Source organism: Vulpes lagopus, chromosome 13, assembly GCF_018345385.1.
Source record: "Vulpes lagopus strain Blue_001 chromosome 13, ASM1834538v1, whole genome shotgun sequence".
Classification (NCBI taxonomy): Eukaryota; Metazoa; Chordata; class Mammalia; order Carnivora; family Canidae; genus Vulpes; species Vulpes lagopus.
Window position 1 is genome coordinate 23,192,337 of NC_054836.1, and position 22,768 is coordinate 23,215,104.

Below are 22,768 nucleotides of genomic sequence, written 5' to 3' on the forward strand. Positions count from 1 at the left end.
TTCTTCTAAAGATTAGCAAATACAGGAGCAGCATGGGAAGCTTCAAGTGGTTAACAGCTCTGTGTTTCATAACTAACCCCAAAGTACTGTGATGTAGAATGCTATGTAGACGTCTGTGGGGGTTTGGCTCTTGTTCTTTTATGAGCCAAGAAGAGGCAAGTACAGTCTGCAAGAAAAATGCCCACCTGTGTCAAGCAAATTGACTCATCAAAGGCACCATCTGATAGATCTGATAGATTAGTTGATTTACACAGAGAAAGCAAGAGGTATATGGAAAGTGCATTAACCCTTTGGGGCCACTGGGGCAACATTAGTAAATCATTGCTACAGTCCTAAATGGTTCCCCTAATGGCCCCAAAGAGTAAATGCATCCCCAAAGAGGCTCAGATGATCCCAGGTGGTCATTTGTCCTCTGAGACTTGGAGTGATTACAAATGCTTTCCAAGAGCTGGGTCAGTGGCCCAATTCCCAATTCCCAGGTAAGGAAACTGAATTTTATTCTAGGCTACTTAACCAGTTGCTGACAGAGCTTAGATTAGGTATTAGCCAGCTAAAGTGGTTAGCTAATAATTAGCACTGCTGCTCTAATACCAGTAGGTATTACAGTGACCATCACCACAGTAAATATTTGTCATTCAAAATGTAATTGTTGGGATCCCTGGGTGGCGCAGTGGTTTGGCGCCTGCCTTTGGCCCAGGGCACGATCCGGGAGACCCTAGATCGAATCCCACGTCGGGCTCCCGGTGCATGGAGCCTGCTTCTTCCTCTGCCTGTGTCTCTGCCTCTCTCTCTCTCTCTGTGTGACTATCATAAATAAATAAAAATTTAAAAAAATGTAATTGTTCACAGTGAAATACTCCACATTTATTACCATGGGGTAGGCAAGTGGTTCCAATAAGATGGAATTGAATGGTCTTTTGCAAAAATGTTTATTTTAGTCATGGCTTTTTGTCACCAGATGCTTGTTAGTTATAAAGCTCAAGCTAATAATAAAAGAGGTGGAAGTTTTTCATAATAGATATTGGTAGTTGCCCCCAAGCTTTGTGAGTTTATCAGGCTCATACATTGAAAAAATCAGATTATTTTTGGAGGCATTGCTCAAGGAATCATGAGTGTGTCACAGCTAAAAGAGCCTTTGAAATCCTCAACTTAAGGGTGCTTATTTTACAAATGAAAAAAATGGTTTCAGAGTGGCCCAGCTAGCCTTAAGCTGGTGAAATGAGAAGGTCCATTACTTGAAGACAACAGAGAAAGGAAGCCACGGGACTTCAAGTCCAGAGGCCATGTCAAGAGTGGTGGAGAAAGAGAACATTGCACAGGTCATTATTGGAACCTGGGTTTACTATAAGAAAAAGGCCACTGATTCTTTGCAAAACATACATTCAGTTACTAGGCCTTCTCCCTCTTTAAAGGAAATGATGGAGTATGTAGAAAATATAAAAGCAAGAAAGTTGACAAAAGATAAGCATGTAAAATTTGAGCCAAGAAAATTCATTCCAGGGCTTATCTACTTCTACCCCCCAAAGCTTACTTGTATGGGCAAGGACTTCTAGAAATTTCGTGACCAGAGGTCTACCTGTAAATTTTCTAGAAAGAGAAAAATAAAATCTACAACAATTAATTGTGCTCCATGAACACAGTTACATCTTGATTATTTTTGATGATGTTTCCTAATATATTATGAATGGGCTATTATAAAGCTTCCATAGAATAGCAGTGGTCTGTGTAATTTTTGCCTACCGTGGTAGCTTTTTGGTCAGTAGATCAGGGTTCTGGGATTGCATAGAATAGGACATTAGTTTTGTTTGTTTTGTTTTGTCTTGTCTTTGGTGATTAGATTTAGGACATAAGTGCCAATATTTTAATCAACAGTGGCACTTCCCTGTTGATGTCCTGGTTGAGTTCATTGAGTTTCACAAACACAGAAAAGGCAGACTTAAATATAGGGTGACTCAGAAAGGAAATTCAGCTTTCTTGCCTAAATAAGAGATACATGTGATTATTAATCAAAATAAATACAAGGATCAAATAATTATAATAATTACATTGATCTTTGTCGATTTGAGACCTCTTTAATATCCATAAATTAAGAATCACTGTTAGTGAATTCATTAATTAATAATAATCTCTTGCAGTATATATCATCTTACACTCTTACACATTACAAACTGCCTTCACCTATTTGTTTGTTTGTTTGTTTGTTTGTTTGTTTGTTTTGATGTTCACAACAAATGTGACATGGTCAGGGCAAATGTTATTCTCCCCATTTAACAGATGAGCAATTGGAATCTGCAGTGGGTCCAGAGCTCTTTCCATTGACAACAATGTCTCTAAGGTCCTGTTAGCAGTCCCTTTTTGATGAATAATGACTTTTTTTTTTTTTTTTTTTTTTTGCTCACCTAAGGGCTTAGCCTTCAAACAGGATGTCTTTAATATAAATGTTGACGGAAGATGTGCCCATCCTGCCCTAGAAAAATGAGAACTGTGCCACTGACATGTCTTTGTGAAATTCAAGTAACCTATCTCTTTCTAGCAATAAAAATTGAAATAAAAAGAGTGCAGATTATACAGGTTTTTAATTGGGGGTAGAAATGTAAAGAGGATCCTAATTAATGAATTTGTTAATAACTTTTCCCACTTTGCTGGATGTCCAGCTATCAATTCCAATGAGTTTTGGACTTCGACCATAACATTTATCTATTTCTCCAAAAGCCAGTTTCATTCATACCCAAGTTAAGATCACCCAAGTTGCACAGTGTACTTTTGCCAGTCTGGTGGAGGTTTTGAATGCCTCCAGACTGATGCTCCCTAAGAATCTGAAAAATATTCTTTGCATACCAGCTGTTGTGCTCCTTTGATCCCTCAATTTGCATATGGTACATTACTCAACAAGAGTTTTTCTTTCTGTTTCGCTAAATGCAGGTGTGCAATCATTCTGTGAGAGCTCTCATACTTGGTTATGTAAATTACCCCCCAGGTCCAAGATCTGAAAAACTCAGTTTTTATGAAGACAATGAAAAACCACAATATTTGTACTCAATTTTTTTCTGTCCTCTGAAACACTTCTTCCTGCTCCTGGTAACCCCACACATGGCACCAGTCATTTCGGGAAAGGTTTTTTTTAGCTGGTGTAGGTTTGTAGAAAGATGTTCTTCCCAGGCTATAAAAAAGTAATGAAATATATTTGTTCACTTTGCTTTCTAAAAAACCTACCATTTTTTTTATATTTATATCTAATATCTTCCCAAAAACTTAAAAATTCTTGGACTCTATCTTCTCAAGCGTTACTTTTTTTCTTCTGCAGTCATTTTCTATAAAATATATATGTCTCACACCAAGAACACCAAATTGAAATACTCAAGTAAAGAAAACAAGTTTTCTTCTTCCTCAGTTACATTTATGTGCACAGATGCTAATTGGAGTGAAATAAAGGGACTATGAATGTTTAATTATTATAGAAAACCTGGGCTTATTAACATATGGAGTATCCTTAGCTGTAAGTCAGTATTACTGTACCAGGAGTTTTAGGGACACATAAAAGACTGAATATTTATCCTATGTGCAAATCAGCCCCCAATAACACTATTTTATCTTGTAATTCTTTCAAAATGTCAAAATTTGTATCCTATATAAATAAAAATGTGTGATTTTCATGCAAACTAAGAATTTCATTAGTAACTCAGATTTTATTCACTATCAAATATAAGATGATTTTGAACTTGCTGTTTCTCAGTAAGTATAAAATAAACTTTTATTGGTATAAATTGTTGCTTTACTCCAAATTTTCAGAATCATCAAATAAAAATACAGAGAAGGAACACAAACATTTTTCCCATATGACTCCTTTAGTTCTTAAGCTTTGTTCAGGACTTGGGCTCATACTATGAAAGACCAAAAACAAACAAGCAAACAAGAACCAAAAGCAAACAAAAAGAAAACCTTTCTCTGCTTTTTGTTAACTTAGTTTCCAAGACAAATTTCAAATTTTATTATCATAATTACAATCACTGAACTTTTAAATGTTTACATTTTATAAAATGATTTAAGGAATATTATAGTAGGTGCCCTTTATACTCCAAGTAAGTCATAGTAGAGCCTTACATTGCTTGCAATAATTAGATCAGAAGAAAATGTATCCTTTTATATCATATAGTATTCTGATGGCTAAACTCAGACTGCCAGGCTCATGCTACCCACTTCAGCTAACTGGATGGATCATTTCTCTGTATGTTACAGAGGTAGCCCATGCTAGTAGAGTGAAGAACCCTGAGACAAGTAAACTCATACACCAACTTCAAGCTCAGACAGTTTTGAGAGGGTTCTAGTCTTAAAGGCTTTTCAGAAAAAAAAATAATAATAATTTTGTGCCATAAACACAGGCAGTTTGTCCAAGTCCTTTCATCTTAATATGCCTTCTGGTCAGCTGTCTTTACTTTCTATTGATCAGGCCATTAGGAGAAATAAGAGGAGTTTTGCAAAATATTTGTCCTTCCAGGAGACTGCATTATGGGGGTTTAAAAGTATGTAACTTCTGTACCCTTTCTTAAGAGCCTACCTGTCATATTACCTCACTTATTGTTGCCTGGAGCTCGAGTCCCAGGCTTCTTTTATGCAGGAGGCCGGTTTCTTATCCACATTAGATTGTGCCAACTTGCTTTCTTCAGCAGATTGTTGGTGCTAAATAAATGGTGTGATTTGTAGTAATAATGGTGATGATAATGAATCTTAAAACACCTAACTAATCCTGGTGAACTCTCTGTGATGTTAAGACTGTGGAACACATGGTTGACTAACAGTGATAATGACTGAAAATGAGGTGATAAATTACTATGCAGATTGCCAATGGCCTATAATTGTCTCAAAAGGAGGACATTTCATTAGAGACCAATCCCACTTAAATAAATATATGTGTAGCATTTAGACATAGAACTGCATCTGTACAATTTTTACAATAACCTCCTCCATAAAATACAGGGATAACTTGGACAAACACTCCTGGAGTCAAGGGACATAGGAGGTAAGACTTAAGATTGTGTTTGCTCTTTCTTGAATGTCGCATTGTTCCTGGATCTGTAAGCATAACTTTAGAGGCTCCACCAATATAAACACAAAACTACCTAGTTATGAGCCTGTGTTTACACAGTCCAGATCAAAAGCCCAGACACTCAGGTTCATTTGCATTTGTTGCCAAAAATGTCCTGATTCTTCTTTTGAATAATAGCAATAATTCATATTGTGATGCCATTTGTTATCAAGATTCATTTATATTTACAAATCTTATAAAAGGCCTCATATTCTTTACCATGTTGCCAGTACTTTCTTTCTTTCTGGTAGCATTGTTCTTTTCTAAGGAACTGATTGTGTGGCAGATCGCAGGATCATTGCAGAGAGCGCAGATGAAAAGCCTGTTATTCCAAAGGATTAAATTACAATTCTTAGTGAACCATTGCCAAACTATTTTTTTCAAACCCGGGGAGGATTGGAAATAGGAAATGTTATGCCTTGAAAAGGGGTGGGAGCAGTTGAGTGGATGAAGAAGAATAACCATCTTGGTGTTATTAAATTCTCTTCAAGTAAAATCATGAAGCAAATAAAAATGAAAAAAATCTATAAAATATCCAAATGATCTAGAAGAATAAATAAGAGTAAATAAGAAGTAATGATGATCATGGGATGGATTTTTATTGAATTATAAAGATGAGTAAGGAAAATAATCCAATATAGTATTTACATGTGAATACACAAAAACAATTAAGATCCCAATTGTACTACAGCATTTTCAGGAGCTCAAGGAATATGGGGGCAGAGGATCTGAGGTTTGCAAATCCCTCATGGCTTGCATATGAGCTCTCTTGGGGGGATTATACAATATAGTGGGGAAACAAAATGAAAGAGATTCTCCACTGAGGGCACTTGGAACAGGATAAGTACAAAATCTGACCTCAAACCAGGAGGAGAAATCAGTTCTGTTTGAGATTCTAAACATCAGGGAAGTATCATATAACCTGGGAGGGGATGGGATGGGATAAATAAATTTGGGGAAGAAAACACCATAGAGAAGAAGCGTTTTGAAATTCAATTCTGAAACATATCTTCATGCATTTGGAAGAAGTTAAAGGAACTAGATGCCCAGTGGCATGGAGAGACTGAAGTGAGGAGAAAAGAAACTGATAATTACCCTTGTGCTGTCACTGCAACAGGGAGTCTACAGGATGCCACTGTGGGTTCTTCTAGTGTATCACCATCAGAAACAGGGACAATCTCCACATGAAACACTGTAATAAAAAGTTCAAAAATATGCACTGAGGGTTTCCCATGTTTCAGGCACATATCAAGTATGATCCTAGGTGCTTGGGATAAAAAAATGGATAAGATACAATTCCTGCTCATTAAGAGTCCGTAGGATTTTGGAGAAAAGACAGACACACAAGCAGAGGATCCCAGAACAACAACAACAATAAATGGAAAAAATACTACAATGACATTGAGTACAAAGGAAGCTGCAGAGCCAGCTGCCTGGAGAAATCAAGAAATGCTTTGGAAAGGGAGTCATGTTTGGACTGGATCTTGAAGAATGAGTAAGAGGTCTCCAGGAGCAAAGAAAACAGATGGAAAGAATAAGGCCCATGCAGTGTAGTGGGATGGGGTGCAGAAGTTGGAGGAACTAGAAGATGAGGTTGAAGGATGGTGGAGACTGTGAAGGGTCTTCTGTACTGTGCTGAGGGGTTTGGCCTTACCCAGGTAAGTGCAAGACAATATTACCAGCTTTAAAACAGGAGAATGACCTAATCCAATGCGTGTCTCAGAGTAGCAGCTCTGGCTAGATAGGGTAAGGCTCAAGTTTGCAAAAAAGTCAGGAAGCCACTACAATGTAGATAGATGGAAGACGAAAGGGAAGATTCCATTGGTATTTTGAAGATGGTAGGAATAGACCTTCACAAGCTATTAAATGTTAGGGGCGAAGAAGTTGAAGGGGACCACAGCTCCTGTGATGGTGATGCCATTAATTAAGAGAATACTGCAAGAGGAATCCACCATTTATGTCTGTAGCATGGTGACACCGAGGAGCGCAGGAGAGTTTGGCAAATCTATTGTTAAAATCCTAATATATATAGTGAAGGAGACTGCAACTCAGAGAATCAGCTAGAAAACCATTTTCATTCTGCCCCACCCTACTGCATCCTTGAGGAGATTCAAGGGAACAGAAAATATTTCACTAGAATTTTACTTAATTTTTAACTATTACAGAACTATAGTTTTTAAAATAGGCACGTTCATGTGTGTCACATACCAAATGTCACTACAATAGAGACCAACAAAGAGGCTTAGTTGTCTCACCAGGTAACTCTTGGTTCAGCCCTCTGAGCAAATGAAGCTCCTCCTCATTATTTGTAAATAGAATTGTATCCTGAGATTACAAGGCAACTTAAAAAATATATATATATATTTATATTTTTATCATTTCCAACACTTTACCTTTGTAATCAAGAAAATCTCAATACTATACAACCATTTAGAAATTGCCGATATAAATTGGTTGCTGAGGCTCATCTAAGATAATTGTCATCTAAGCTCCTAATTTTAATTCCTGATATTCATCAAAACAGCCTTGTTTTTCATTGAATTTCAACCAATGAAATGTTTACTAAAAATATTCTTATTTCATATATTCCATTACATATATGTGATTCTTCATAAGATTTCTTTTGAAAAGGGGTTCTAGCTCTAAGGAAGTTACTTTAAAAACTGAATATCAAGTGTATACTTTAGTGGGGGCATATACTGCATATATTTCTACTGACTTTTATTTCTGAGATTGTTAAAGAAGTCTTCAATGTATTAGACTCACTTAAAATTCTAAGACCATCCTTTCACTCTCTTGACACACATATTCATATTTTTCTCCCTGTTCCCAATTTCTCCCTCTGAGTTTGGTATTGGTCTAAGACAAGGACAGGGACAATCTGATTTGGCAGAACAATAATCAACCACAGTGTGTCTCTTCTGTTTTTCATTTTGCTTGATTATGACATCAAAATGCAAGAATGGGTGAACTATGTTGAAGTCTGGGTTTTGAAAACACCTGTTTACTAATGTGGCTATGTGCGAATTTTCATATTTAATAATAATGGCAGCCTACCCCATCATTTTTACACTTTCATTGCAGAAACAGTGGCCTGCACATATCCTGGAAAAAATACATTCAAAGATTATGGTAATGGCTAAAATTTTCATGGAAGAATAAAAATGCACATTAATACAATTTATACTTACTATATTAGTTTATACAATCTTACATAAGCAACAATCAACTCCTGTGTCATACATAACTTTTTAATGTGCTATTTGAACTTCATCAACAGCTTCTTGATTGGGTCTTGAGCACTAATCAGACCCTCAGTACGAGGGAGGCTTAAATATCTTGCATCTATCATGAAAAGTAAGTAGGATCCATAATGACTAATCACATTAGCATAATTTAAAAATGCAGAGTATGAATAGGTTTCCCCCCCACCCGCCAAGATTTGTAGTAAAAACTTACACACAATAAGACTGCAATGATTCATTACGCCATTGGCTTATTTATATTGTAACACATTTATGTGCCCAGCAGAATGAAACCATAAAACCACCATTAATGAGTAGAGAGGTTCTTTTTTTAACTGAGTTGCATGAATTCAGATGAATATATTAAAAATATCTATGTCTCAAGGAAGAGAAATTGCTATCCTCTTATGTCCTCTTAGGATGTTACAAAACCTAGTCTCACTGTGGATCTTTTTTAGTAATATACATTTTGTACTTTCCACTATGAACCAATTTCTGCCCATAAAGCCAGACAATGAGTTGCAGGAGAAATTACTGCACATCACAGACACACGGTATGAAGGGAAAATTTATTCTTAGGGAAGAAAACCCCACAAAAATAAACCCATTTTGGGGGGAAGCTACCCCACTTATAAGTAGTATATTGCCTGCAAATGGGTATAATTTTACTTCCTCTCAAGACTTTGGGCTGGCTGCGTTAAGGACTGAGTTGGTCTGCCAAATATAAGCTACTGAGTGCCAGGCCCTTAGCAAGGTGCTTTGAATGAAACTATGAGAAATGACAGTCTTTGCCTTCATAGGGCTTACCATGGGGAAATTAGAAAAGGAATCAGACATTTAAGTGATAGTATCATGAGTTCTGTCGTGTAGGAATTAATAGCAAGGCATCCTGGAGGGTGGAATGACAGTGTTGATACCTGGAAGCAGGAGTTTACCAGGTGAAAGAACATAGGGTGCAGACAAATGTATTTCAGGCAAAAGGGAGCTGTTTATAAGGAATGTTTAAGGAACTGAGAACAGTTCATTCCATTACCAAATAATTATGGAATATCTGTCAGCTGCATATAGCTAAACCATAGATTACAAGGGAGAAAGTGGCAAAGGACGATGCTAGAAGGGATTCAGCGACAGATTTATTCACTTAAAAATATTCAGGGGGGGACGTCTGGGTGGCTCAGTGGTTGAGCATGTCTGCCTTTGGCTCAGGGTGTGATCCTGGGGTTCTGGGATTGGGTCCCACATTTGGCTCCCTGCAGGGAGCCTGCTTCTCCTTCTGCCCGTGTCTCTGCCTCTCTCTCTCTGTGTCTCTCATGAATAAATAAATAAAAATATTTTTAAAAAATATTCAGGGGTAAGCAATCTATCAGTGCACAAGATAGTCAAGGCATCTGCCTTCAGGGAGCATGTGGTTTAGTGGAGGAAACAGATAAAAAAAATATAATGAAATTAAGAATGTCAAACTGTGATCAATACAATGGCGCAGAGTGCTATGAGAGCCTAACAGGAAGAACCAACTTTAGGTGGAATTGGAGCAACATCTCTGAGGAGGTGAGATTTGAAGAATGAGAAGAGGTCAGATAATGAAGGGGGGTGGGGTTTTATTTTGACAGCTACTACATTTAAAGATTTTAAGAAGGGGGATGATACCATCATTTTGCATTTTAGACAAATCCTTCTGGCTAACATCTGGAGATGAGTGAGACAGGAGGTAGATCAGTTGGGTGGCTTTTCCAGTAATCTGGTTGAGAGATTATTTCCTACTGCCAGAATATTTTGGTAACAGTGGTATTAAGCAGGGATAATATTAAAATATTTAACAATCAGTTTGGCAAGAGCATTTGCTCCTCAGGATGGGTGCTAGCCTCAGCACTAAGCAGGGTCCAGTGGGCCTGTCTCTGTGGGGCCAGGCTGGACAGACAGGTGGATCTCAGAGGTGGGGCTAGTAGAACTGGACTTTAGGCCAGTGGCCCTTTACAACCCGTATGGAAGTATTTCAATATTTTAGCAATAGATGCAGCTGTAGCAGACTAAGAATTAGATATAGGGAGGCAGGGAGAGATTCAGAAGATGATTAGGAAAGAGAAGGCTTATATTTAGGTAATGCATGAAGTGAGCAAAAGGGAGGAGTTAGGGATTAAGCTCTGGTTTCTGCTTGGGCAACCAGGCAAACTCATTTATTTATTCAATTGTACTTATTCAGCGCTTTATGGTTAGGACACCTGGGAGACTTGAAATGTCAAGTGGACAATTGGTTATATGAGGAAGGAAAAGGAACTGGGGGGGAAAAAGCTGGGCTGAAGAAATATTTGGGGGTTTTCAGCATCAAGATGCCATCTAAAGCTACAAAATGGATGAGGTCCCAAGGGAAAGAATAGGGAAAGAAGCAACAGAGGCCCAGATGGAGCCCTGAGCAGCCCCAGCATGTAGTTCGTGAAGAGGAGAGGAGCCTTTGGTTACTGAGCAGTAGCTGCTGCTGTAGGGGAAAAAACAAAACAATTGTGTGAGGTTTCAGAAGCTGAGAGTGTTTCCAGGAGGAGGGAGTGGTTGGCTGTGTTGAAAGCTGTGGAGAGATTGAGTAAGAAAGAAAAGACTGGAGTGTCTATGAGATTTAGCAACACGGAGACTGCTGGTGACCTTGATAAAGACAATTTCAGTGGGTGGTGAACATGGAGGTCAGATTGTCTAGCCCTGAAGGTAGATGAGAAGTGGGGAAGTAGACATGGGGAGGACAAGACAGCTTCCTACAGTGATGTGGAGCTGCCTTTTTTTTCCCCCCTAGGGAAAAGACTTGAGCAAGTTTAATTACTAGTAGGGGAGATAGTAAGGTATTTTGATAGATTCCAGGGATCAGCAAACTAGTGATCCTGTTTGTAAATAAAATCGTATTAGAACATAGTCACTCCCATTCATTTATGTATTGCCTAGGACTTTTTTCTGCTATGACAGTTTACTTTGGTATTTATAAGCAGAGAACCTATGGCCCACAAAACCCAAGATATTTACTCTCTGACCCCTTATAGAAAAAGTTTATCTGCCCATAGTTTGAGTATGACATGCTCTAGCCCATTTAATTTCTGCAGGAACTCAAATAACTATATACATATATAAATGCATACATAAATACATAAGCCAACAAATTCCCAAGTCAAAAGTGCTATGAAACTGAGTAATGTATAGAATTGTTGAATCGCTGTATTGACACTGTATCTAACACTGTATGCCAATTATAATAGAATTTTAAAAAACAAAAAGTCCTGTGAAAAATCTCCCTAGTCAGTTTACCAGTTTATCAACAAAAAGCCAAGAGACTTAGCTTTGCTCCTCTACTCAAGTAAGGAGAGGAACCAGGTGTGGTACTAGAGAATTGCCTAGGGCACAGGGTGGAGGACTTTTTTTTTTTTTTTTTTAAGATTTGGGTAGTTAGCAGAGGATTCCCTAGGTACATGCACTTACATGGCACTATCCCAGTGGGGTCTGCAGTGAATCACAGTCCTCTAGAATTAATCGAGGAAGTAAGGGGGGATAAGTTAGGGAGATCTGGACTAAAGCTGAAGAGTATCTTTGATGTGAAAACAGAATCACAAAGTGGTAGTTTGTAGTTTGGCAGCAGGGAAGGGCAATCTTGACAGTTCCTTATTTCCTGTGATGAAACAGGAGAAATGAGCTGAATTTATGTACAGTCCAAGCCAACTTATCCCTCAGGAATGGGCTGTTGGACCAGGAGTTAGGCTGTTAAAAAAACAGGTCAAAGCAACAAATAAAAAATGGCATTTTCTACAAACATTTTGTTTAACTGAATACAAATACGTATATATCAACTGACCAATCTTTTGACAGAGGGGCAAGGCCTTTACTTTGAGCCCAGGACATCATTCTTGAATAAAGCATACCTAGAACATATTCACTGAAGTTTAAAATAGGGATGTCTTTTTCTTTCTTTCTTTCTTTCTTTCTTTCTTTCTTTCTTTCTTTCTTTCTTTCTTTCTTTCTCTCTCTTTATTCATGAGAGACACAGAGAGAGGCAGAGAGAGAAGCAGGCTCCTTGTGGACAGCCGGATGCGGGACTTGATCCTGGAACCCCCTTAATCCTGAGTGGCTCACACCCTGAGCCACTCAACCACGGAGCCACCCAGGTGGCCCATAAAATAGGGATGTCTTTAAAGGAGAGTGAAAACTTATAGATAAATGAGAAGTAATCTGAGTATAGAATCCTTCTAGATTTTTTGCCACAATCTTTTGCAGCTATACGCATCACTCACACTTTATGAAGCTTTCAACTTGTTTTCATAGAAAAAGCTCTTTTCTTTGTCTTCATATTTCACCTCTTTATGTAATATTTAATGAAATCACATCATTATGATAACAAAATACAACTGTCATAAACAGATGTAGGAAGCAACTGTTTCTCAGGAAACATACAATTTATATCACTATAACCCACTAACTTTGTCCTGTGTGTGGGAGTATGAGGATACAAAGGGAATAGTGATTCTGGATAGCCCAGGAAAGGGAGGAAAGTTAAGAGTGTTTCTCTGTGAGGGTGTTACAAGCATGTTATGGGGCCCCAGCTGGTGCTCCTTGAGTCACTGTCAAGCTGCCAGCATGGCTGGGTCCCCTGAATATTGACTCAGGGCAGCTGTCCCAAGTCATCACACTCTAGGGATCGTGGAGTATTGTGTGTTGGAAAGCACGCATTAAACACTTGCTTTAGCTTCTTCTGGAATGTATGTGGAATAATAGATGACTCCTCCCAACAGTGCAGCTTCCAGAGAGTTACAACTGATGAGAAACTGGCCTTATATATCCCACAGCAGATCTAGCTTTGTAAGACATATTTAAAATTCTCAATATGCTGAATCTAAACAGAGAAGTAAAATCTCAGTAAGCATATTCTGGCAGCATGTCACCTGGTAACTAACAAAGAACACCCAAAATAGTAGACAGAGATCACTGAAAAATATAAAAGTAAGGAATCAAAGCAGTGCTTAATATATTACTGTGAATGGAAATTGGGGAGCCCTCATTCTGCAGCAAATGCCTAGCCAGCTTTATAACTTATTTTATACTAAAATTGGACTGAGAATCCTATTTTCTAATATCAATACTTTGGAAATGTATTTCCAATAGTTTAGAAATGAAGAAAATAAGATTGCTCAGTGGGAGTTTACTGTGAAATCAAGAATATCATTGATCAAATATATATATATATATATATGCAATATATCAAGAAAAGGGACTATCTCTAACATGAAATCTTTTATAATGCTAATTTTTTAATATCAAGATATTAATTGTAGAACTAGAAGAGGCCTAGAAGGTCCAAATGCCTCTATTGTAGATATGGATATTAAGACTCAGAAAGGTTACATGATTTGTTCAAGGATCCAAGGCTTATCCAGCCTATAACCCAAGTCTCCTATGTCCTAGTCTATTGTTTTTCTCATTATTACACCCTCCTTTTATATGGAATTTTCTGATTCATTAAGGTCACTCCATTCTTAGTGATCTGGTTACTATAGCTGAGTAACAAATCACCCTATAACTCAATGATGTAGAACAACTATCTATGGTGGTCATTGAGTCTGTGGGTCATAGTTTCAGACAAGGTACTGTGGGGATGGCTTGGGACTGTGATCATCTACAGACTCACTCACATGTCTGCTGATTGATGGTGGCTATCCCTGGGCCCTCAACTGGGGCTGTGGGCCAGAATGCCAACAAGTAGTCTCTCTCCATGTAGCCTGAGCTTCCTCACAACATGGTGACTGGTCTCCAAGGGTGAGCATCTCGAGAGAGAGAGAACCAGATAGAGGTCATATTGCCATTTATGACCTATCTTGCAAATCCTGCAAATAGACTTCACCTCTTGATGGGAAGTCGCAAAATACTAGAACAGCATGTAGGACCAGAAGTATTGCTGTGGCCACTTTTGGAAGCTACAGTCTGCTACAATTAAAATTAAAAGCATTCTTTCACCAGAAGAAAACTGGAGGGAGAAAAGAGGCAGAAGAACAACTAACAAATCACACCTGAAGGCTGAGTGTGCCTGTTCCCATTTCTTTCCCTCTGGGGAACTTTGCAATCTGTGCTTACTGCAAATTGAACAGGAATGAAGCATTTTAACTCAACATGATTGAAGCTCTTATTTCATTTAACTGTCTAGTTTGGTGTGTTGGAAAGTATGTTTATAGGATGTATCCCTAGCATAAAAGCCTTCACAATGAAGAAAAGGGAAAAATTGTTTTAATTGAAGAAATTATTTTTTAAAAATAGATCATGTGCTAGACTATAAAGAAAACATCAATAAATCTCCTAAAGTACAATGTGCACAGACATATTCTCTGACCACAGAACAATAAAACTACAAATTAGGACCAAACATTTAAACAAAAATTTCCCACCCACTTGGAAATTTAAAAATACTCTTCTATAGATCTCTTGGGCATAAAAGGGGAAATGTGATTGCAATTACAGAATACTTAGAAAATAAGAATAATGAAAATACTACAAATAAAAACTCATGGGATAAGGCTAAAGTTCTGTTTAAGAGGCATATAAATTTGTAAAGAATGAATAATGACAACACCAGCATCAGTAGCAATGGCTGGCACTTCACGTGTCAGGTGCTGTTCTAGGAGCATTACATGCATCAACTCATTTAATCCACACAACATATAAATAGATACTGTTATTTTGCAGGGGAGGAAAATGAAACACAGAAAGGATCAATGACTTGAGCAGGATCATGCAACTAGCTTCTAACACATGATAAGCAATGTTCCAGGCATTGGGGTTACAACAGTGATGCAGGCAGGTAGAGTTAATGTTCTCTTACAGGTCCTCAATACTGCTTGGCAAGAGTGGGAATTCTGGTTCCCCATAGGGCCTCCACTGACACCTTGGTGGCTAGAGGGGCAGAAGTGCCTCATTATTGCTGGATGGTAGAAAGCCCTGAAGTTCATGAGGCCTTCTCTGACAGCCCCCCATCAGGGAGGGGAAAAAGGCTTTGCTAATGTCAGGTAGGGATGGAAGTCCAGGCTTCTTGTGTGGTCCTCACTGGCACTGGGGAGGAGGGAGAGGGGAAAATGTGTGTCATTACTGCCTGGTGGGGATGAAAATCTCAGCTCCCTACTTATCCTTCTCTGATGCCACCTTGGCAGGTGTTGGGGTGCCTTGGTACAGCCTTGTTGAAAGTTGAAGTCTAGGTTTCCCAATAGGACTTTGCTGGCATGAGTGAGAGTGGGGCCACAGCTTTTTCTGTGGTTTTGGCTGGGGTAGAGCACTTTAGATAATTTAAAAGTTTTCTATTTTGCTAGGCTGACACTTTCCTGGTCCTTTAGCTAAACAGAGCAGGCTTTTGTTGGGGCTTTTTCTGTCTGCCTGTTGGTGTTTGTGGGCTGCCAGCTTTTTTTAGCTCCAAGTCTGGGATATATGAGGCAGGCAAACAAACAAACATTGGGAACTAACCACTGTGTCCCAAAGTCCCTAGCTGGTCTGCCTTCATCTCTTGCCTTTCAGTATATATACATAATACTATATTGGGAGAGTAATATGTAAGTGTTTTAGTTTTACTTAGCTGGAGGAATATGGAAAAATAGATCATCTTCCCAGAAGAGGAAAGCTCCTGTTTTGTATTAAGAAAAAAAAAAAAAAACACAAAAACCTGATGGCATGTGCCCGTTCTTAGAGCAAGAGGAAAACCAAAATGACAGAAAATCACTGATAGTGATAGGTGGAGAGGAGAAGAAGGGGTGGGATCCTGCGCACATGTGGACAGGTGGCCTTAGACATGAACATGGATAATTAATCCAGTCACAAGAGGGAAAGCTGAGAATATATTACAAATGCAAGGAGTTTGGTGGGTACTTGAATGAGGAAGCTCTCTAGTGTTAGATTCCATTGCCTCAGTGAAATAAGAAGGGGGCACCTGGGTGGTATAGTCAGTTGAGTGTCTGACTCTTGGTTTTGGCTCAGGTTGTGGTCTCAGAGTCATGGAATCGAGCCTGCTTTCAGGCTCTGTGCTCAACTCAGAGTCGGCTTGAGTTTCTCTCTCCCTCTCCCTTTGCTCCCCCACCCTACATGCTGTCTCTCTAAAATCAATCAGTCAATCAATCTTTGAAATAAAAAGGGAAGCCATCAACTGAGAGAGGGAGGTGGAGTCAGGGAAGGCTGGGGTTTGCAAAGAAGTTGCTTTGAAGAACGGTAGAGGGATCCCTGGGTGGCACAGCGGTTTGGCGCCTGTCTTTGGCTCAAGGGGCGATCCTCTGCCTATGTCTCTGCCTCTCTCTCTCTCTCTGTGACTATCATAAATAAATAAAAAATTAAAAAAGAACGGTAGAGTGAACAGACTAGAGAAATACAGTAGGATTGCGGAGCACACTGAAGCCACATCAATTTAGAAGGAAACCAGTTGGCATAGTTGTTTCCTCCAGAGCTAGGTAAAGAGTAGGAAGATAGATGTGGGTTTAATCAATAACTGTTGCCAGATCAGATGTTAGAAGGGAAAAGAAGGGAAAAGAATCAAGGACAAGGAGGATATGGATAAGGGAGGGAATGTGATGATGGACCATGACATGACACAATTCTGGAAGACACTATTTACACAGTATTTTGCAACACAGGTACGCTTCATAAATTCTAACCTGAATGAGGTTGAACCTGAGAAAATGGACAGTAAACATTTGGTAGTGACTGGATTGGAGTCCTAAAGGGGTTGAATAGTTGTTCAAGTGGGAGTAATGAATTACAGGCACTCAAAGACAGGAGATCATAGCCATATAGAAGATATTTGAAACTGAGATTTAGGAAGTGAAACAGGCATTAGAAGTGAAAAGATCTAGGGTATGAGAAAATATAGCTGAAGTGGAATGGATGGAAGACTACTGACAAACTAGATGCCCTTAACAGCCTTCTTACTGACAATAAATAAAAATGATTTAAAAAATTTAAAACTATATTTTTAAATGCACTAATGACATAATAACAAGGCAAGGCCAACATGAATTCAGAGCAAGACCCTAATAAGATGATTCAGCCACTGATGCTTGCTTTTGCATTGAAGACTTTCGACAATTCAGGGGATCTCGAGTTCCAGTGTTCACAGCCCTGCAAGATATGGGTGATAGGTGACAAAGTCCGGGTCCAGCCCTAAGAAGGCAATCGAGAGACAGCATCCTACATAAAGCTCAAAACAGTACACTAGAAATAATATTGTGTCCATTCCAAACAATAAGGACATTTGCTCATCTTAAAATTTGGCACTGGGTACACAGAAAGGAAAATCTTTCTTGAAAATTTATTAGTAAAAGTTAGCCCTTATGGGTGAGTTTTGATGCCTGAGTTGCACAGCCTAGGTAGTCTAGGAAAATTTTAAGCTGAGAATTTAGTGTAAAGCGGCCCTCCTTCGTGATACCCATGGGCACCTGGCAGAAAAAAAAAAGCAAATTGTTTTTAAATAAACTCCCTTCAATCTATATCTCAAAGAATTTCCATAGAAATAGTAATCCACAATATAAAAAGAAAAGCAGGGGCGCCTGGGTGGCTCAGTTGGTTAAGCTTTCACCTTCGGCTCCGGTCATGATCTCAGGGTCCTGGGATGGAGCCCTGCACTGGGCTTCCTGTTCAGTGGGGAGTCTGCTTCTCTCTCTCCTCCCCACTGTGCTCTCTGTCGCTATCTCTCTCTCTGTCTCTCAAATAAATAAATAAAATCTTAAAAAGAAAATAAGAAGCATAAGTGAGACCCAACAAAACAACAAGCAACTATCACCCATAGCAATCAGGTATTGGACATACCAGATGGTACAAAATCTACATACAATTTGTAATGATTAAAGAGGCAAAACTAGGGAGTCATCACTTGCAGGAGATAAGATTTTTTTTTTTTTACATAGAGAATATAAAAGAATCTATATATAAATCAGAATCCAAATATTTTAGTAAAATTGTGACTTGCAAGGTATTTTTAAAATGCATTTCTATATAGCAGCAACAATTAGAATATGTAATAAAAATATCATTTATAATACTATCAAAAATATTAAATACCTAAGAATAAGTTTAACAAAATATGACTAAGATATGTATATAGAAAATCATAAAATTGAAAAAAATTAAAGGGAACCTAAATAAATGGGAAAAGATATTATGTTCATGGATAAGAAGAGTTAATATTATGAAGTTGTTGCTCCTTTTGAAATTGACCCCAAGGTTTATTTTATTACATTTAAAATCTCAAGAAGGTGTTTATTTTGGCAGGTGGGCATTGAGGAATAGATAATGGAACTTGGTGAGTTGATTCTCAAGTGTACTAGAGCTGACATTGAAAATCAGTTGAGAAAGTATGGGCTTTAAGTACATGATGCTGAGACAACTGGTTATTCATACTGAAAAAAAAAAAAAGAATCTGAAACCCAACCTCACACCACATGCAAAAATCAATTCTAGGTAGATGAAAGGCTCAATATTAGGTAGAGCTTAAAACCTCTTGAAGATAAAATAAGAGACTACCCTTTACAATTAAAGGAAGGGAAGGATTTCGAAAGCTAGACAGAAGAGCAGCACAAAGAGGAAAGGAAAATGTTACTAAAGTCAGCTACATTAAAATTAAGAATTTTTGTTTATCAAGAGATATCATAACAAGTAAAAATGAGATTCATAGACTGGAAGAGGGTATTTGCTTTACCATGTGACAAAAGGTTAGTATCTGGACTTCATAAAAACTGTAAGCCAATAAGAAAAATACAACCTAATTTATTTTTATTTTAAATGGGAAAAAAATTTGCATGGGCACATCACTGAAGAGAGCTGAAATGGTAAATTAACATATGAAAATATATTCAACTTAATTTGTAATCAGGGAAATGCAAGTTAAAACCACAGTGGTATACTATTTCAATCTCAGCAGTTTGACAAAAAGTTTTAAGTGTGAAATACCAAGAATTAGAGATGTGGAACCAATAAATTCTCATACAACTGCTGGTGGGAGAATAAAGTTATTCCAACCATTTTGAAAGATAATTCAGCATCATCTATCAGGTTGAAATGTGTATGCTCTTTGACTCAGAAATTCCACTTTCTGATGTTTGGCTTATAGAAACTAGTATAAATGTATTGAGAGATAGGTACAAAAGATATTCATAGTAGCATACTTGTAACAGCAAAAGCTGGAAATAACCAAAATAGTCACCAACACTAGAATAGATTAAAAATTATGATATGTTCATATAATTGAATACTATACAGCAATAAAAATGAATGAATTGTAGTTATTTGCAACAACATGAATGAATCTCAGGAACATATTATGATGATTATTATTATTTTTAAAGATTTTATTTATTATTCATGACAGACAGAGAAAGAGAGAGAGGCAGAGACACAGGCAGAGGGAGAGGGAGAGAAGCAGGCGCCATGCAGGGAGCCTGATGTGGGACTCAATCCTGGGTCTCCAGGATCACACCCCGGGCCGAAGGCGGCACCAACCGCTAGGCCACCAGGGCTGCCCAGGAACATATTATTGAGTGGAAAAAGCAAGTCACAAAAAGATCTATATAGCAAAATTCAAATTATATGAAGTTAAAAAAACATGCAAATTTGATTACATATTATATGTTCATGTATATATGTACATGTGATAAAACAGAAATAAAATAAAGGGAATGATAAGAAAGGAAGGACAGAATTGGAGAGGGACACATGGACTTAAATGTTTTATGTCTTTTTTTTTTTTTTAAAGAGAAGAGACAGAGCATGAGGTGGGGGTGGGGAGGGTGGGCAGAAGGAAAGGAAGAGAGAGAAGAGAGAATCCTAAGCAGGCTCCATGCTCAACATGGAGCCGGACACAGGGCTCTATCGCACAACCCTGAGATCATGACGTGAGCCAAACTCAGGAGTCAGAGGCTTAACCAACTGACCACGCAGGCACCCCTTAACTGTTCTATGTCTTAAATAGAACAGGGTATATACAAGTAAGAGATCATTGTATTGTTACTTTTTTACCCTTAAACTTTTATTTACAAATATTCTCTTGCGTATATTGAATATTTAATAAAAACAAAATTTCAAGGCTCTTTGGAATTGGGGAGGTTAAAGGGGTTTATCACAGCATGATTTTATGCTGGAAAGTGGGAAACAGCAAAGGTCCCCAATCAGAGTCCGGTTAACTAAGGTACATCTGTATAACACCGATGAAGAATGAGAAGTTAGAAGTGCACATACTGATATGAGAAGATGTTCCTTGTGGAGTAGGTGAAAGAAGTTACAAAACAATGTAGTATCCCACTTGAATAAGAAACATAAAAATGCACATACATAAAAATATATAGGGAGTGTTTAATCAGTACACCAAAAAGTTAATAGTGTTGAGATCTGGGTGTTGGCTATTAGAATAATATATGAAGAGGTTTTTTTTCCTTATTGATTGATCTTATTTTTTCTACCAGAAACATATATTACTCTCATACTGGAAAACTTTTTTTAAAAAGTCAGAGAAAGAATAACAAAGCATATCTAAGATACATCAGATAGAAGAATGTAAATATAAAATAGTTGGAATTGGACCTTCACAAACTATGTATGTTATTTAAAGAAAGTGGCGATGCTTTTCCTAGAGTTAAAAAGATTTGAAGATGAATGGATTTTTTTTTAAGATATTTTTCAGTTTTTTTTTTTAATTTTTATTTATTTTTGATAGTCACAGAGAGAGAGAGAGGCAGAGACACAGGCAGAGGGAGAAGCAGGCTCCATGCACCGGGAGCCCGATGTGGGATTCGATCCCGGGTCTCCAGGATCGCGCCCTGGGCCAAAGGCAGGCGCCAAACCACTGCGCCACCCAGGGATCCCTGAATGGATTTATCTATGAAGTTTCTGGCTAAAAGACTAAATAAAGATTTAAATTCTTCCCGATTTAATTTACAGGATTAAAACTATCCCAAACAATTATCAAACACAAATTTTTTGTAACCAGGTTATGGTGACAGATGTTAACTAGACTTATTGTGATGGTAATTTCGCAATATGTATAAATATCGAATCATTATGTTGTATACCTAAAACTAAAAATATGATAGGTCAGTTATAAGTCAATAAGAAAATAAAATGTAAAAATTCCAAAAACAATCTCAATTTTTAATTGATAAAATGGTTGTAAAGTCAATCTAGAATAAATAGGTCTATTGATAAGAGAATTCTGCAAACTAAGAATTAAAAGGTTAGACTTGTTCTAATGGATACTAAAATGACAGATAAAGTGACAACCACTAAACCAATATAAATGCAAATAGAAAACTCTTAAACAAATAGTAGAAAGTGCTCAAACATCTCTTTGTGCTTTTAAAAACAGTATTTGATGAAGGATATAATGGTAACAGAATGTGATGAACTATTAAATAAATGATGCTGGAATAATGGCTAAGAAAGGGTAGCTAGTTTTTCATCTTAAAATGTATTTTAAAATAAATTTGACTATATTCATATACATCTAAAATAAATTCTAGATAAATATAAAAAAAATAAAGCATTATAAAGAAAGGAACACAGAAAATATGTAACAGTTCACAAGAGGGTAAGTCACTAATCCAGTGATTTTGCAGAACCAATTGATAATCTTGACTACAGGAAAACAGGAAAACCCTGTTTTCCTTCACAGTGCTTCCTTTGGCTTCTATGCACACACTGTCCTGATTTTTCTCCTACCACTTACTTTGGCTACTGCTTCTCCAATTCCTTTGCAGGATTATCTTCCTCTGGAGACCATTAAATGTTTGAGTTCTTCAGGGCCCATTCCTTCTCTATACTGTCTCCCAAGGTATTTGCATTCATACCCATGGCTCCAATTACAACCTCTGCCCAGGCAACTCAAATTTAACTCTAGCCCAACCATTTTCTTACCTATCAGTATTAGTCAGGATTCCTGAAAGAAATAGGTGACACACTCAAAATGGGTATAGTTAAGGAGATTCTAGTTACAGGAGCACTTCAAAGGGTTTAGGGAAAGCAACAAAGGATGGTGGTACAGTATCTCAGGAAGCTATTATTGCCTTAGGCCTAAAGAAACAAGGAGATAGAAATTGTTACCTGATGAGAGACAGAGAGAGAGAGAAAGAAAACACACAAGAGAAAAAAGAAATAGGAGGAAGAAGGGCAAGAGAAGAAAGAGGCAATAAAAGGAGGATTTAGAGGTGAGAAAAGGAGGGAGGAGAGGAAGAGAGAATGCAAGATGTAAATAATAAGGAATAAATACTCTGCTCTCATTTTCTTCCTTCAATTTTCTGTCTGTACCTCCCATTCGCCAAACCCAACTAGAAGCCATGGGAGCCAGGAGCATTGAGCATGTGAAATCCTAATGCATTCCACACAGCTCAGTATCTTTGGACACAGAGAGTAGAGAAGGGTAGAGAGTGGCTCTAGATGAGCATACAGAAGATACCTACCTAATATTCAC

At 37.8% G+C, this 22,768-nt stretch overlaps 1 long non-coding RNA gene across 1 annotated transcript in view; it reads right to left on the bottom strand.

Annotated features, from left to right (window-relative positions):
- LOC121474841 overlaps positions 1–22,768 on the bottom strand; it is a 103,130-nt gene that overhangs the window by 45,329 nt on the left and 35,033 nt on the right. The window contains exon 2 of the long non-coding RNA XR_005983552.1: positions 6,179–6,275. This is a non-coding gene — a long non-coding RNA (uncharacterized LOC121474841). The remainder of the gene's footprint in view (positions 1–6,178; positions 6,276–22,768) is intronic.